The sequence below is a fragment of the Cervus canadensis genome, chromosome X (genome assembly GCF_019320065.1).
Source record: "Cervus canadensis isolate Bull #8, Minnesota chromosome X, ASM1932006v1, whole genome shotgun sequence".
NCBI classification, from domain to species: domain Eukaryota; kingdom Metazoa; phylum Chordata; class Mammalia; order Artiodactyla; family Cervidae; genus Cervus; species Cervus canadensis.
The window spans coordinates 114,450,685-114,466,091 of record NC_057419.1 but is presented as its reverse complement, the minus strand read 5'-3'; the positions used below and the strand labels follow the sequence as shown (position 1 = coordinate 114,466,091).

The 15,407-nt window shown below is 38.0% G+C and overlaps 1 protein-coding gene across 1 annotated transcript in view; it reads right to left on the bottom strand.

The window, feature by feature from the left end:
• The window catches only part of USP26 (ubiquitin specific peptidase 26), a 39,207-nt gene that overhangs the window by 23,289 nt on the left and 511 nt on the right, over positions 1-15,407 (bottom strand). Inside the window, exon 2 of the mRNA XM_043460045.1 lies at positions 13,669-13,739. The gene's annotated coding sequence lies outside the window, so the exon portion shown is untranslated. The remainder of the gene's footprint in view (positions 1-13,668; positions 13,740-15,407) is intronic.

Here is a 15,407-nt window from a genome sequence, read left to right as displayed (position 1 = left end):
AAGCATGATTTGTCACCAGTGAGATCTGTTCTTTCTTCATCGGAACAAGTCACAGGATCTAATAAGCAAAACAGAGTGTAATCACAGGGTCCCACAGTTGTCTATTAAGGACATTGCCCATGCTGAACAGAAATGAATAAGTACTCAGTCACATTTGGCAGCCATTTTTTAAAGATTAGACACTCTCCGTCTGACTTACTTCACTTAGTATGAGAATCTCTAGGTCCATCCATGGTTCCGCAAATGGCATTTTTTCCCATTCTTTTTTATGGCTGAGTAGCATTCCATTGTATATATGTACCACATCTTTATCTAGTCATCTGTCAATGGACATTTAAGTTGTTTGTTTTGGTTATTGTAAACAGTATTATGAACATAGGGGTGCATGTATCTTTTTGAATTATAGTTTTGTCCAGGTATATGCCCAGGAGTGGAATTGCTGGATCATACGGTAATTCTATCCTCAGTTTTCTGAGGAACCTCCATTGTCTTTTCCATAGTAGCTGCATCAACTTACATTCCCACCAACAGTGAAGTAAGTTAGAAAAACAAATGTCATATGATATCACTGATATGTGGAATCAAAAAGATGGCACAAATGAACGTGTTTACAGAACAGACACAGACTCATGTAGAGAAGACACTTGTGGTTGCCAAGGAGGAGAGGTAGTAAAAAAGGGAGAGGGATGGAGTGGGAGTTTGGGGTTAGTAGATGCAAACTATTATACATAGAATGGATAAACAACAAGGTCCTACTGTGTAGCACAGGGAACTATATCCAATCTCCTGTGATAAACTATAATGGAAAAGAATATTTTAAAAAGAATGTATACATGTGTATAACTGAGTCATTTTACTGCAGAGCAGAGATCGGTACAACAATGTAAATCAACTATACATCAGTTTAAAAAAAGATTATGACCTGAATGAACCCTGTAGAGTTCAGGTGCTATCAAACTGTGAACACTTGGGCTATTCTTTCCCGATATCTGAGCACTGCCATTTTCTACCTCTTCCCTTCTATAATCCCTTGCTGCCAATATGGAAGATGTGGTGGCAGTTCATTGGATCTTTTGTTCCTCCTGCCTGAACCTCTTGACATTCCTCACTCTCACTCCTTTCTGACCCATATGAATTTTCTGAAAACAGAGAGCTAGAGATTCCTAGAAATAGACAACTGAGGGATTTCTCTTTGTCAGGAGCTACACAAACAGCTCAGTGACTCAGAGGCAGAGATTTTGGACACATGACATTTGAAATTGCATACAATCATACCCATAAAAAGGAAAACACTAATTGAAAAAGATGGATGCACCCCAATGTTCATAGCAGCACTATGTACAATGCCAAGATATGGAAACAATCTACATGTCCATCAACAGATGAATGAATAAAGATGTATGGATATATATATAATAGAATATTACATAGCCTTTTAAAAAATGAAATTTTGCCATTTACAGTAGCATGGATGGACTTGGAGGGTATCATGCTTAGTGAAATAAGTCAGACAAATACTGTATGATATCACTTATATGATATCACTCATATGATATCACATATCACTTATGATATCAAGAAAACTAACTAGTGAATTTAAAAAAAAGAAAAGAAAAGAAACAGACTCATAGAGAACATACTAGTGGTTACCAGTGGGAAGAGGGAAGGGTGAAGGGGAAAGAAGGGTAGGCTTCCCAGGTATCTCTGGAAGCCTACTGATCCCTAAACTCAATAAGACCTTTTGTGAGCTCAGCCTTTTTATACACTCTATAATCTGCAGAGAATCCATATCCTTCAATAAACCCTTAATAATGACTCATTTAAAATTGTTTATTTTAAATAGATTGTTATTTTAGAAAGTTTTAGATTTAATGCCCATCATTATCAACAGTGATACATCTCTTGCATTTCTGTATTAGTAGTTTGTGTCTTCCCTTTTTTAATCTTCACTACCCTGGCCAAATTTTACTCTCTTTTCAAAGATCCAGATTTAATTTCGTTGATTTTTTCTATTGTTTTCCCATTTTGAATTTCACTGATTTCTCCTCTAATTTTTATTGAATCTATTTCTTTTCTTTCATTTACTTTAGGCTCATATTACTTTTCTTTCTCCAGTTTCCTAACATATAAGCTGAATCATTTTAAAATCTTCTTTTCTAAATTTAATGCTATAAATTTTCCTTCAAGCACTGCTTTTGCTGCAACCTTACACATTTTGATTGATAAGTTTTATTTCCCTTCTTTGTTTAGTTCAAAATATTTTAAAATTTATCTTGAAACTTCTTCTTTGATCTATATGTTATTTAGAAATGTGTTGATTAATCTCCAAATATTTGTGGAACTCTTATTTTTTATTGATTTTTAACTGAATCTTATTGTGGTCCAACTACATCCTTTACGTGACTTCTATTCTTTTAAATTTGTTGAGGTATTTTTCATCACCCAGAATGTGATCTATGTTGGTGAATGTTCTATGTGAGTTTGAGAACATGTTTCTGCTGTTGTTGGATGGAGTACTCTTTAAGTGTCAATTAGATCAAATTGACTGATGATGTTTTTCTGGTCAACTATGCCATTACTGACTTTCTGCCTGCTTCACCTATCAATTAATGAAAGGAGGGCACTGAAACTGCCAACTATAATAGAGGATTTGTCTATTTCTTCTTGAAGTTCTACTTGTTTGCCTTATGTATTTTGACAAACTGTTGTGAGATATAAATGCATTAAGAGTTTCGTTATGTTTTCTGGAAGAGCTTTCTCCTTTTTCTCATTATGTAATGCTCCCTCTTATTCCTGATAATTTTCCTTGTTACAAAATCTATTTTCTCTAAAAATAATACAGCTACTCATCTTCCTCCATCTCTTTACTTACAAACTACAGAATATTTACATCTAAAATGGGTCTCTCATAGACAGCATATAGTTTCATGCACTCTGAAAATCTGTTAATTGACACTTTTAGATCATTTGCCTCTAAAGTGACTACTGATATAGATAGATTAATATCTACTATGGTAGTAACCATTTTTATTCCCTGCTCTTCTTTTTTTTCTTCCTCTTTATCCCTGCCTTTTCTGGTTTTAATCAAGTGCTTTATGAGTACATTTTACCTCTTCTTGTAGAACATCAACAATAGTTTAAAAGAAAATGTAGTGATTCTCCTAGTGTTTGCAATATGTATTTACAACTAATCTGACTTTCTAACAACACCATACTTCTTCACAAGTCATGCTCGTATCTTATAACAGAGTATTCCCAATTCCAAATGCCTATCCTTAATAATATTGCCATCAATAGCCTCACTTTATCCAGATGCTATAATCAACCAAATATTCTCTTAGCATTACTTGAACAGCTACCTATCAAATAAATTAATGTTAATTAAGTTAAAAAAGTTTATTTCACCTTCATTTATCCCTCTTGAACACTTTTCTTACTAATGTAGATCTGATTTTCTACTTAAGTCAAGTTCATTCTCCCTGAAGAATTTCTTCTAATATGTCTTGCAGGGCAGGTCAGCTAGCAACATAAAACTAAAAAATTTAGGAACCCTGAGCCTTATAAAAGTCGAGTCCCTCAAGCATTGCACTGTGGCAGGAGACCTCATGATGCACACCTAGTTGTTAAGAGCATCGTCTCTAGAGTCCAATTGACAGGGTTTGAATCCACTAGGCGAGAAACAACTAAACTGCTTTAAGGTTCAGTATCCTTATGTCACATTTATACAGTGAGAATTAGTGCTCATCTCACTCTGGCTGGCACATACTAAGCACTCAACAAAACTAATAATTATGGTTTTGGGTGCTAAGAATGATCCAAGATATGAGATACAAGAAAGAAGCCTTTAGAAGTATTGCTGCTGCTGCTAAGTCGCTTCAGTCGTGTCCAACTCTGTGCGACCCCACAGACGGCAGCCCACCAGACTCCCCTGTCCCTGGGACTCTCCAGGCAAGAACACTGGAGTGGGTTGCTGTTTCCTTCTCCAATGCATGAAAGTGAAAAGTGAAAGTGAAGTCGCTCAGTCGTGTCTGACTCCTAGCGACCCCATAGACTGCAGCCCACCAGGCTCCTCCATCCATGGGATTTTCCAGGCAAGAGTACTGGAGTGGGTTGCCATTGTCTTCTCCTTAGAAGTATAGAAGTCCTGATAATTCCTAATACTCCTATCATTCTACTCTGGTACAATGCATCCTGTTCAACAGATTAGTGTTAAGAGCACCCAAGAATGACAACAGGCCATCGCCAATTCCTTCTCTGTGACCCAGCATTTCCCAGGTCCAAGGTGTTGAATGCTGAATGACAGAAAGGGGTGTTAATCAAAATGGAATTCAGTATTACAGTAAAACTGAGATTTAGTGTATGAGAGGTTTGGGCTTTTACGCAATCACTTCTCTAAGATGTTGAAGCACTCTTCTGCTGCAGCAGGAGACAGTATGACACACAGAAGTCCTAATTAATAATTCCCAATAGTACCATTCTGCTCTGTTGAAATGCATTCTGTTCAGCAGATTGGTGGAAGAGCACAGAAAACTGACAACAAGAACAGATCTTGATCGTGCCTTGAAATTACACACAATTTTAAAAAAACACCACTTACCACAATGTGCTGTGCTTAGTCGCTCAGTCATGTCCGACTCTTTGTGATTCCATGAACTGTAGCCCGCCAGGCTCCTCTGTCCACGGAATTCTCCAGGCAAGAATACTGGAGTGGGTTGCCATGCCCTCCTCCAGGGGATCTTCCCAACCCAGGGGTCGAACCCAGGTCTCCCGCATTGCAGTCGGATTCTTTACCATCTGAGCCACGAGGGCAGCCCAAGAATACTGGAATGGGTGGCCTATCCCTTCTCCAGATCTTCCCGACCCAGGAATCAAACCGGGGTCTCCTGCATTGCAGGCAGATTCTTTACCAGCTGAGCTACCAGGGAAGCCCGCCTACCACAATATGAACATTTAAAATGCCTTTTTCCCCTAATACTAATAAAATACTAAAAATTTACATTTTTCTTCCCAGATTGTAAAAATCTTTCTTCTCACAGTTGCTTTGAGTGCTTAAAAACACTATGCAGATTATTACACTGCATTTAGGATCAGAGCAAAAAATTAATATTGTTTTTAAAGTTGTATCATATAAAAGGTTCACTAACAAATGTACTAGGGTAATCATAAAGGCAAACCATATCCAAATCTTAACACCTCTAGGATGGTTTAATGTTCAGCCTCAGAATATAGTAAAAATAGACAATTATGCTGGTTTTTCTAAATATTAACCACAAACAAAAGTTTGCTCTAGGAAAATCCTTGAAACATGTTAAAAGGAGACTATAGAAGCAATTAATGAATTGAAGTTGGTGGTTTCTCAGTTGCTAACATACTGTCTTCTAGAATGTCCTCTTTGCTTCGTAAATCCAGATATAGAGAGACACATAATGAATGCTCCAATAAGGCAGAGTGGACAGCAAAGTATGTTGAGGGTCTTATTTCTTTTAGTCACTTCTTAGTATGAAAGACTCGTCCCCCTACAACCAGTCACTTCCAAAAAGATAATCTGGGTATGCTTTCACAGGCTGTGAAGTGAGGAATAGCATATGAAACTTTGGCCCTAATAAGAGAAGCTTAAGTGAACAATGAATGGAAAAGAAAATACAAGAAACAGTTCTTCAAAGAAACAGAGCCTTCTAGCACCAAATTGTAAGATCAAGCTCTAAAATCAGAAGCCTGACCCTTATTTCACAATCTTGCTTTGGGCACTATGAGATAGTTTAAATATTGAGAAAAACCTGTTTCGTTCACCTATTTCTTGTACCCAGTGACAATATAGACTCTCAGTTCAAGATGAAGGATTTGGTTAATTACCAGGCAGGAGAAACTGGTAGGGCTGAGTGTGCCAGGAGTCTTGCAGCAAGTAGGAGGCTGGATGAGCCCGTCATCTGGAAAGTTTCCATTTTGCACAAAACAACATTACTGCAGGAAAAGTCTCAAGAATTTCTGTGACAGAGGGATGCTACATATTTCAAGGAGCAAAGTGCAGTGTAGAGCTTAAATTAAGTGACTTGTTGACATATACTAAAGCAAAAACTATTTGGATCACCAAGGTGGTATTTTGGGGGCATTCTGCCAATTAGGGCCTTCCTTGCTAGCTCAGTTGCTGAAGAAGCCACCTGTAATGCAGGAGACCCCGGTCTGATTCCTGGGTTGGAAGATTCCCTACTCCAGTATTCTGGCCTGGAGAATTCCATGGACTGTAAAGTCCATGGGGTCGACTGAGTGACTTTCACTTTATTTCTGCCAAATAAGAATGAGTTGATTTGCAGCTCAAAGGAATAGTGCTTACTGTAGATTTTTAAATTTGTAATTATCTTCATAGGCAGACTCCTACACAAATAACCTCCTCCCTTTTTCTATTTGTTTCTTGAGATGTTTTGAAATGGCTCATTTAATGCATGATCTTGTACTATTTTTATTTACCCAGATTCAAGAGGAAAGGGTATAGAAATCAGACGTGGAACAAGTTCACAAAATAAATTCTATTCAAATCCCAGGCACGAACAGCATGAAAGGCAACCCTCATGATGTGTTGGCAAATAGAAAAGTTTATAGTTGATGCCTATATTGCATAATGATATCCCAAGGGAAGGAGAAACTATATTTTCATGAGAAATTAAGGGGAAGACAGAGAGGAAAGGAGGTTTATTTTTATTTCTTAGAGAACACAGCTAAGATTAGCAATAATGACATTTGTGTCTACTATCATCATAGTCAGAGTCATAATCATGAGTGAGAAACTTCAGAGAGCCTATTAAGAATATGTCCCATGACAGACCCAGGTAACAGAGAGTAAGGAGTTCACTGGGACCTAGAAAAGGGTGTCTGATGAAGCATAAGTTTCTTAAGATTGAGAAAATGCTCCCAGAATACAGAGCAAAAGTATAAGACAGAGGTAAGGAGAAATACAAACATAACAGATGATTGGTCCAGGAGACCCAATATCTATCTAATAGAAGATCCAAAAAAGACAGAAAAAAGAAAAATTTAAAAAGAAAACTCTGGGCCCATGGATTTGAACACAGAATTCTATACAAGTACCAATCAAGTGTGAGGTCTAAATAAAAATATTTTCAAATAATTAATAGTTCAGAAACTCTGCCTTATGCATACCTTTCTTAGGAATTTACTTAATGATTTAGCCCACAAAATAAGGTGACTATAAAAAATAGTGTGCTTTTAACAATAATGTAAAATTATAATGTAAAAGAAAAGGTATGCCTGACAGAGTGCAGAATGTAAAAGGGAAAGAAATGAAGTGAAGGACAGATGTGCAATATACATCTCCTTGTTAAGTATGGACTCTTGATGCAACAAGAGATGAATGTTAAAGTACAGTAGCTAAAATAGTAGAGAAACGGTGATGTAATCTGGGAGGAAAGAAGCTAAAGATGAGACTGGGGTAAATGAGCCATTAGAGCAGAATACAATATGCAATCTCCTAAGATAAAAATTTAAACAATGAGTATTAAGAGAGTATATGTAGACAGGGAAATAGCCAAAACTAAAAACAAATATTAAAAAAATAAAAACAGATATTAGAGAAGGGGTAGAGAAACACGGCAGAGAAGGCTCCTGATCATCATCACAAAAGCAACTATGTTTAAAAGCATTTTTATTTTTTACTCCAAAATATTTTAAATTTAAATTAAAGGAAGTAAAGTCAACATTTATAGTATCTGTCCTCTTCTCCAGTGTGCTGGCATATTCTAGCTTAGCCAGCTACTTGTTATGAATCGAATTACTTTGGGCTCTCCCTGTTCACTCCTAAGAACTCCAGGAAACCTGTGCCTTCCTTACACCTTCTACCCTCATCTGTCTGCGCTTTCTCGCTGCTCTTCTAGGTATGATCTTAGCAGCATGAGTGTCTTTGTTACTCCTCTAATAAAATTCTTTCCCCTGTAACATTTAATTACTCTAATTTTCCAGTTGATCTGATTTGTTTAATGTGAGTTATATAAATTTCTCATATGAATGATAAAACATTGATAGTCTGATTTATCTTTCAGACATATTAAAACCAACTAATTTTCTCTCCTCAGAAAATTATGAGTGTTTGGGTGGCATTTGATTATTATTGACTGACATATTGAAGCTCCAGGGTGAGCATAAAGATATGTTCAAATTTAATAACTTTAATAGGTCATTTGATGTTGATGAATTTCTACTTGTTAGGAGAAAATCTCCCAGAATTAATGAACTTATTTGGACATCCTGATACAAACTTGAAGTCTCAGTTAAATTAAATCATGCTGAAAAAAATAAAACAAACACATGCTTGAAATGAGCAAATGAATTATTTGAAGGCTGAATAAATACAGACACAAGCGGCCTAGGGACGAGTTTACTAAGAGCTTTAGAAATGTTTTCAGTAGAGCCTATAATAACATAAACATTTTAAATATAGTTTACTTGGAAAAGTTTGTGTGAAACTCCACTCTTCCTTATACAGGGCACCATCTCCCTGACCTCCTGCAGTCCAGTAACAGTAACTTGACCCATTAAGTACTTGGTTGAAAAGGAGTGAGTTTTTTAAAAGTTTAAGAGCAACTCATCAACAAAATAAAAAAAAAAATTTGCAATAGCCCAAATGGATTAATGATGTGAGCATTCATTACTATATAGAGGCCACAGGTAGAGATAAACTCAGTGCTGTAGTTCTCACACACCAGTGAAATAGTTTCTTTGCCTAAGTGTCTGTTTCAAAGGACTAAACAGGAGCCGTCATCCCTTTTCCCTTTGCTTCTTGCTTTTGCCTGGTCCTGGTCACTGTTCTGCTTTATTAGATGCTTGGACTGTGCATTCCTATCTGTACTTAGAACAAGGCTGAGTACATAAAACATGATAAGAGACTTTAGAGATCATTCCATTAAAACACGCTAATCTTATACACAAAACTTAGAGCTGGGGAGGTGACCCCAAGGTCATGGGGCTACTTAGCAAGGAAGTGGCACAGGGCCCAGAGTACATGGCAGGCAATCAAATGTCTTATGATCAAATAAAGAAATAAGTGCTTATAACATGAAGAGGAATTCTTACCGTGGGTAATATGTTGGACTCCTGAGGTTGGCCCCTGAACTCCTAAAAGCTGTATGTCTATGGATATGTGCAAAAGCCTTTTGTTTCCCAAAGAGATGGCATACAATGTCAACGGATTATGAAACTGACCTGTGCCCCACCCCACAAAGTCAAAGCAATACAGCACATCTTCACAAAGAGAACTCTTGGCCTTCCAGGTGACACAGGCTGTCATGTGGTTGCCCTGCTGTGTGTGTCCACGCGTGCAGCACACCTAGTGGGTGGGGGAGAGCACTCCCCACAAACAGGCACCCCAGCACTGCTCCTTTCCTTCTCCAGGCACTCACTTCAAATACGTATGTTAACGTATGGAGGACGTCTGGGAAGAGAGGAAAGGCGCACCACAGAAAGCAGGAGACAAGATGGTAGTGTCAGCTCAGTCACAGTCTATGTGGTCACTATCTCACTCCACTGACATTTTTTCACTTACACAGTGGACAGTGATCTCCAAGGGCCCACCTGTCTATGACAGTTTGAGACTATGGACCAAGTACTAGGGAAGAATCCTGAGAACGTGGCTTAACTGATCTTATCAGGAACTCAATATAAAGAAGAATATAAATGGTCCTGTGTGCTAATTTCCTGGTACACACACAGATCACCAAGAAAACCTCTGTGAGAAGCTTGGATGAAGGAGCCTGTTTTATTTCTATACTCAGGAAAGCAACTAGCATGTGGCACAAAACAGCCACTCCTTTTCTGACCTTGCAAAATAATCAGCGTTACAACTGTACCTGCATGTATCTACAAGCATCTGTTTGATAGCCTTGAACCACACGGAAATGCTCTGATCAGATATTTTTCTCACCACTTCCTCTGGGGAGGCGTGCAATACTTAATGCAAAACTCAGCCTAAACTGTTAACACAAAACGTTTCTAAACGACTCTGGAGATTTATAGACTGAATGTAGAATTATTCCCTGTTCTTTTACTTCTAGTCCAAATGCAAAGAAATTAATTTTCTGGTCATAATTTCAGCACTTCTGGGGCATTTTTGGGACAGAAGTAAAAATAGAACATCATTATATTGTCAGGTCCTATGGCTGAGTATGACTAATAGTGGCAGTGTCACAGACATAATAATCCAATAAAGCATCTGTGTACTCAGGGCCAAGCTGCACCACAGCCGAGAAAGATGTAAATCTGGTGGCAGCAGCAGATTTCCATCAGCAATTCAACTTTAAAGACCCCAGGTCTGTCTGTGCCCTCCCACTTCTGTCCCCTTGCCTCACACCTTTCTCCTGAGTGCTCTCCCTCTCCTTTACGGATTCTGTGTGCGTGTGGGACCCGTGTGTGTGTGCCCAGTTGTGTCCAACTCTTCTGCGACCCCATGGACTGCCAGACTTCTCTGTCCACGGGATTCTCCAGGCAAGAATACTGGAGTGGGTTGCCATTCCCTTCTCCAGGGGATCTTCCTGATCGAGGGATAGAACCCATGTCTCCTGCAGTGGCAGGCAATTCTTTACCACTGTGTCACCTGGGAAGCCCCTGTGGATTCTGACTTTTCCTCTATCCTTGGGAAGCCAAAGCAAGAAGCACCCCACCATTGACCTTTTCTAAGACTTCTCTATTGAAATGGCAACGTTTCCTTCCTCTTAACTCATTATACAGATGAAATGAATTTAAGTTAGTTTTGTCTCTCTAACTAGATTGTAAGATCCTTGAGAAAAGGGTCATTTCTTGCCATGTTTTTTAATTCTCTCTTCCATGTCTGCCATTGTCGTGAGTCTATTTCAAGTATGTAATGCACTCTGAATCCTAAGCAAATCTATTTTCTTCATTGCTTTTACTTGAGATAAAAAAGTACTATGAGATAGGAAAAGTGCTATGTAGTCTTTGAAAACTAACTTTTTCTATTTCACGATGGTTCACATTAGTACAACAATGGTCAAATACCTCAGTGCTCTTTCCTCTGTGTTCACTTATTTTCTACGACAGTGTCAGATATAATAAAAATAGTTCACACCTGACTATCGAAGTAAGAGAGAACTAATCAATAGTGTTGATCTGATATTTATGTTGCCTAGAGTTTACGGACCTGCAATAACTCTCTTGGGAGAACTGTATTTTAACTGCTAGTCCGATGTTAAATATAATATTCCTATGATATTTTACCTACATTAGTCTATGAGTTAAACAACTTATCCTAAAGTTTATGCCCAATGAGCTTTCAAAAACAGTCTATATACCATGTAGCTGGAGGTAACGAGTGAGCCAGTGTTAGGCCAAAATGGAAGTTATAAAGGAAAGAACTATCCAAGATTTTATTTTCAGATAAGGAAGGCAAAAGGCTGACTCTTGACTGGCCAAGTGAGGAGTTTTGCTTCACTCACCATGTTGGCATATATTTGCCCCCAAATGTTTTATCTTATTTTGAAGCTTTAACCTGAATTAAAACTCCCTGACTTTGCCTTCATTATCTCTTGTGATTAGTTGCTTTAAAGGGTTGAGGAAAATTTTGTAGAGGTTACACATGACTTTTTCAAGGCTGGTCCCAGGCATCAAAGAGCTAAATAACATATCAGAAGTTTAGTCCTTCTGAATACAGATTCCCCTTTCTACTGAGTTTCAGCAGAAAAAGACTGCATTTAGATAAAAAGGCATAAGAATAAAAAACAAGTGAAACACTTGCCTTATGAATATGACCACCATTTATATAGTACTTATCATTTACAAAGTGCTTTTGTATCCCAAGCACTAAAAGCTTCAACCTCCTCACAGCTCACTGCCTACATTAACATGATTTTACTCTTCAGCTGTCTTACCAAACAACTGAACTATTCTACTGTATTCATCAACATGACTTTACAATTCCAGGTAACTCTTGCTCGTGAAGAAAGACATTGCAAATAATTCTGTGGCTCATTCCAGAGATGTCCCAAAGATACTCATATGAATCGTGAACAGCCTTTCGGCAGATAGGATTGAGATCAATACCCTTGTCTCAAAAACCTTGCCTTGTTGTGTCCAACAATCCAAAGTATAATATTATGTCATGAACTTTACCTAATCCTAATCAATCTGCCATACTCCAATAGCCACCTGTAATCATATTCCCAAACCGCATAATTATCCCCATTTAGCTTTCAAAATAGTACTCTTCCTTACCACAGTAAAGATAAACTCAACTTGTCCTTATCAACAAGTTATTCTGGTGATATTTCTGAGGACCCAGTATTCAACAATGCTTTAACTTCTTCTCTCATAACAGCCGCTTTAAGAAGCTGGGGCAGATCCCATCGTCTCCATTTTATACTTAGAGTAATTAAAGTTCACAGAAGTTAAGTAATCAGCCACATCAAAGAACATCAGCAGTGGAAGAATGAAAACAGGTGAAGTTCAAAGGAAGACTTCTTAAAATTAACTATGAGATCTTATAAGTCAGCCTGTGCAGATAGGGAAATGCCAGATCTTTAAGACCAGAAGGGACAAATAAAGGAAATACATGTGAGTCTACATACTCTGTAAGAGTGTATTGTACAAACAAGGATGTTTAAGTTGTTACAAGATCATAAAGGGTGACCAAGATCGTGGGGAACTTGAAATAATAAGAAATAATGATATATAAGAACTCAATAATCAGAGGGGTTTGACCACTTCCACTCACTGAAGGAGCCATGAGCAGGAAGTGATTAAGAAGCACAAAGGGTATGGAAATACCAAGTAGGAAAATACCTCTTGAAAATTAAGACAAAAAAAAAAAAAAAAACCTAGACAAGATTAGAAGAGAAGTCCAGGAGTACCAGTATAAAAGAGTTAACAGACTAACTGGATGATTTTCTAGGGACAGTTCCTGTAGGTGGACTGGCATATAGGAATTGTATGCTTCTTAAGGGCTCAGAGCAGAGGAATTTGTGGAATTAGAAAACATATATCAAAGCTGAGACATGATAAAGTCTAGCCAAGCAGGGAAGGGATGAAGAAAACCAAAGCTGAGAGCAGATTCTAGATGGCCTGCTGGTGTTCATAGAAGAGAGACAGGATTTAGCTGAATAGACGCTTTCTGACAGACACAAACCATATCACCTTCACAAGTGTCATTGCCATGAAACCTCACAAAGAATATACTAAGAAAACAAAGATCTGGCCTAGAAAACAAAAAAGTAGAGGAAGAAAAGGCACTGAATCTCAGCACACAGAACTAGCCCAAAATAAGAAAAAGAAAGAAAAGATCGATACTACCATCTTTTCAACTAATCAAAGTAATATTTAAAGATGATTTTTAGTGGGCAAAGATATCAATGTAGATGAGATTTGAAGGCAACCTCAGTTTGAGATGCATCAATTAACTGCTTTAAATGCTTCATTTAGATATATATGCCATCTATGGTCTATTTATCAAACACTTGAATAAAGAACTGGTAGCTCCACAATTTTATTTTTTAGCTCCACACTTTTAACACTGTCATCTTTCTTGGTCTGTTATTACAGTGACAGAAAGATTGATGGCTCTTGATACATGAGGAAAGGATGGTAGTATTGATCATCTTTTTATCATCTAGAGCCTGAGAATGGCTCCTTTTAGCCTTGAAAAGTTATTGTACTCACCAAAATGCAGAATATTTGGATTCCACTGTAGTTGTTTTTAGATACTAATTTCTTAGTGGTAGTTTCTCAACCTGGAAAAATGACAGTTCAGTCTTAGGTATATAAACACACATCATGAAGGAGATAGGTCAACTTAGGCAGTGTGGAAACAAGTGAAGGAAAAGCGTGTCAACTGGAAAGTACTCAATAGGCAATTCACAGTCAGACCATCTGTAAGGAGACCATCATCAAAGAACCTTTCTCAGTTCTCAGAATTAGTTTATATATTTGATTCATTTTTCTCCAGAGCATCTTGAGCCCACTGGAAAATGAGGAATTTGGAATTGGATTGGTTTATCTATTCATATCTGCAGTAACATGGGAAGAGCATTTAAGAATTGTAGAGATTTAAGGGTCCCCAGTACAATGCTTCAAGTGTGTATAAGAAGATGTGTAGGGAAAAGTGGTATTTGCAATAAGTCATGGTTTTGCCTCCTGATATATCCATCTCCTTCCATATTTGCTAGCTACATCTCAGACCACAGTAATAAAACTTCCAAATCTGTAACATCCTTTATGTTACTTGTTTAGTTGAGGAGATGCCGAAGCACAGGGAGGATTGAGAAGAGGAAAGGGGGTAGGAGACACCCCCTGAACCCACAGTGCTCATGATACCTTTCACACCAAAAGCCCTATCCTTCTGACTGCTTCGTCCTCACGCTCGGAGCACAGTACTACTGTTTCAAGCCTTCTCCCCATCTCTGGGCTGGGCTGCAGAACCCTGAATGTAAGAGACCATTTCCTACTTGTCATTCCCTCTCTGATTCCTTTTCTGAGGATTTATCTGCTGCGATTCTTCTCCCCTTAGAAAAACAGACAATAAGTGGCCAAAGAACTACACCTAAAATCCTTTTAGTGCTCCCAGGATTCTCTGAGCAGTTTTCAGCACCAGTTTACTTCTATAGTTGCACAATCACGTGTCACTTCTGGATAAACATGGTGAGCAGGAAATGGAATGGTGGTAGACTGGGGGAAGTATTATTCTGATGAGCAAACCTCATGGAATTATTTCATTCTTTAAATGTCATACTTGTATAAGTCTGATAGAAATTTTTTAAAAAAACACAAACTTTTATTTTGGGACTGCTTTGTGCACTCACTTTGTGCACAGAGGGATTGCAGGGAGTGCATGCCAGGCCCACAGCTGGACAGTCAGTGACCAAAGGACAGTCTTTTCTGGATCACTTTTGACTCATAAGAACTCCATGAAAAATATGAATTCCCACAAATGCCTACAAATGACAAGTAGAGTTTACCATGAAATGAGACAGTAGGGTCATGGTACTGCTAAGAGAACCTCTCATTTTAATAAAATTATCCTTATATCTCTTGATTCTGCTGAGAAATCACAAAACAAAATAAAAGGAAGGGAGAATAAAAGCTTTCACGATAAGGGTAGTATTTATGTCATTGAAATGCACCAAGTTACCTTCCATTCTGTGTGTGTGTGTGTGTGTGTAATGAATCCAGCCAAACCACCGACAAGTAACATTTGGAAAAAAGACAAAATTGATTCCTAGATTCAAGCAAAAGTTCAAGGTGAGAAGGAGGAGGCGAGGAGCAGACGCCGATGGCAAACAAGTCATTACCAGCTAGCTCCTCTGGAATACCAATAAACCTTAGTCTTGCGAAAGCATATTTTTATGGAATTTCATAAACATTCCCCTGTGGTCCCTTGACATTTCCAACCTAACTACATA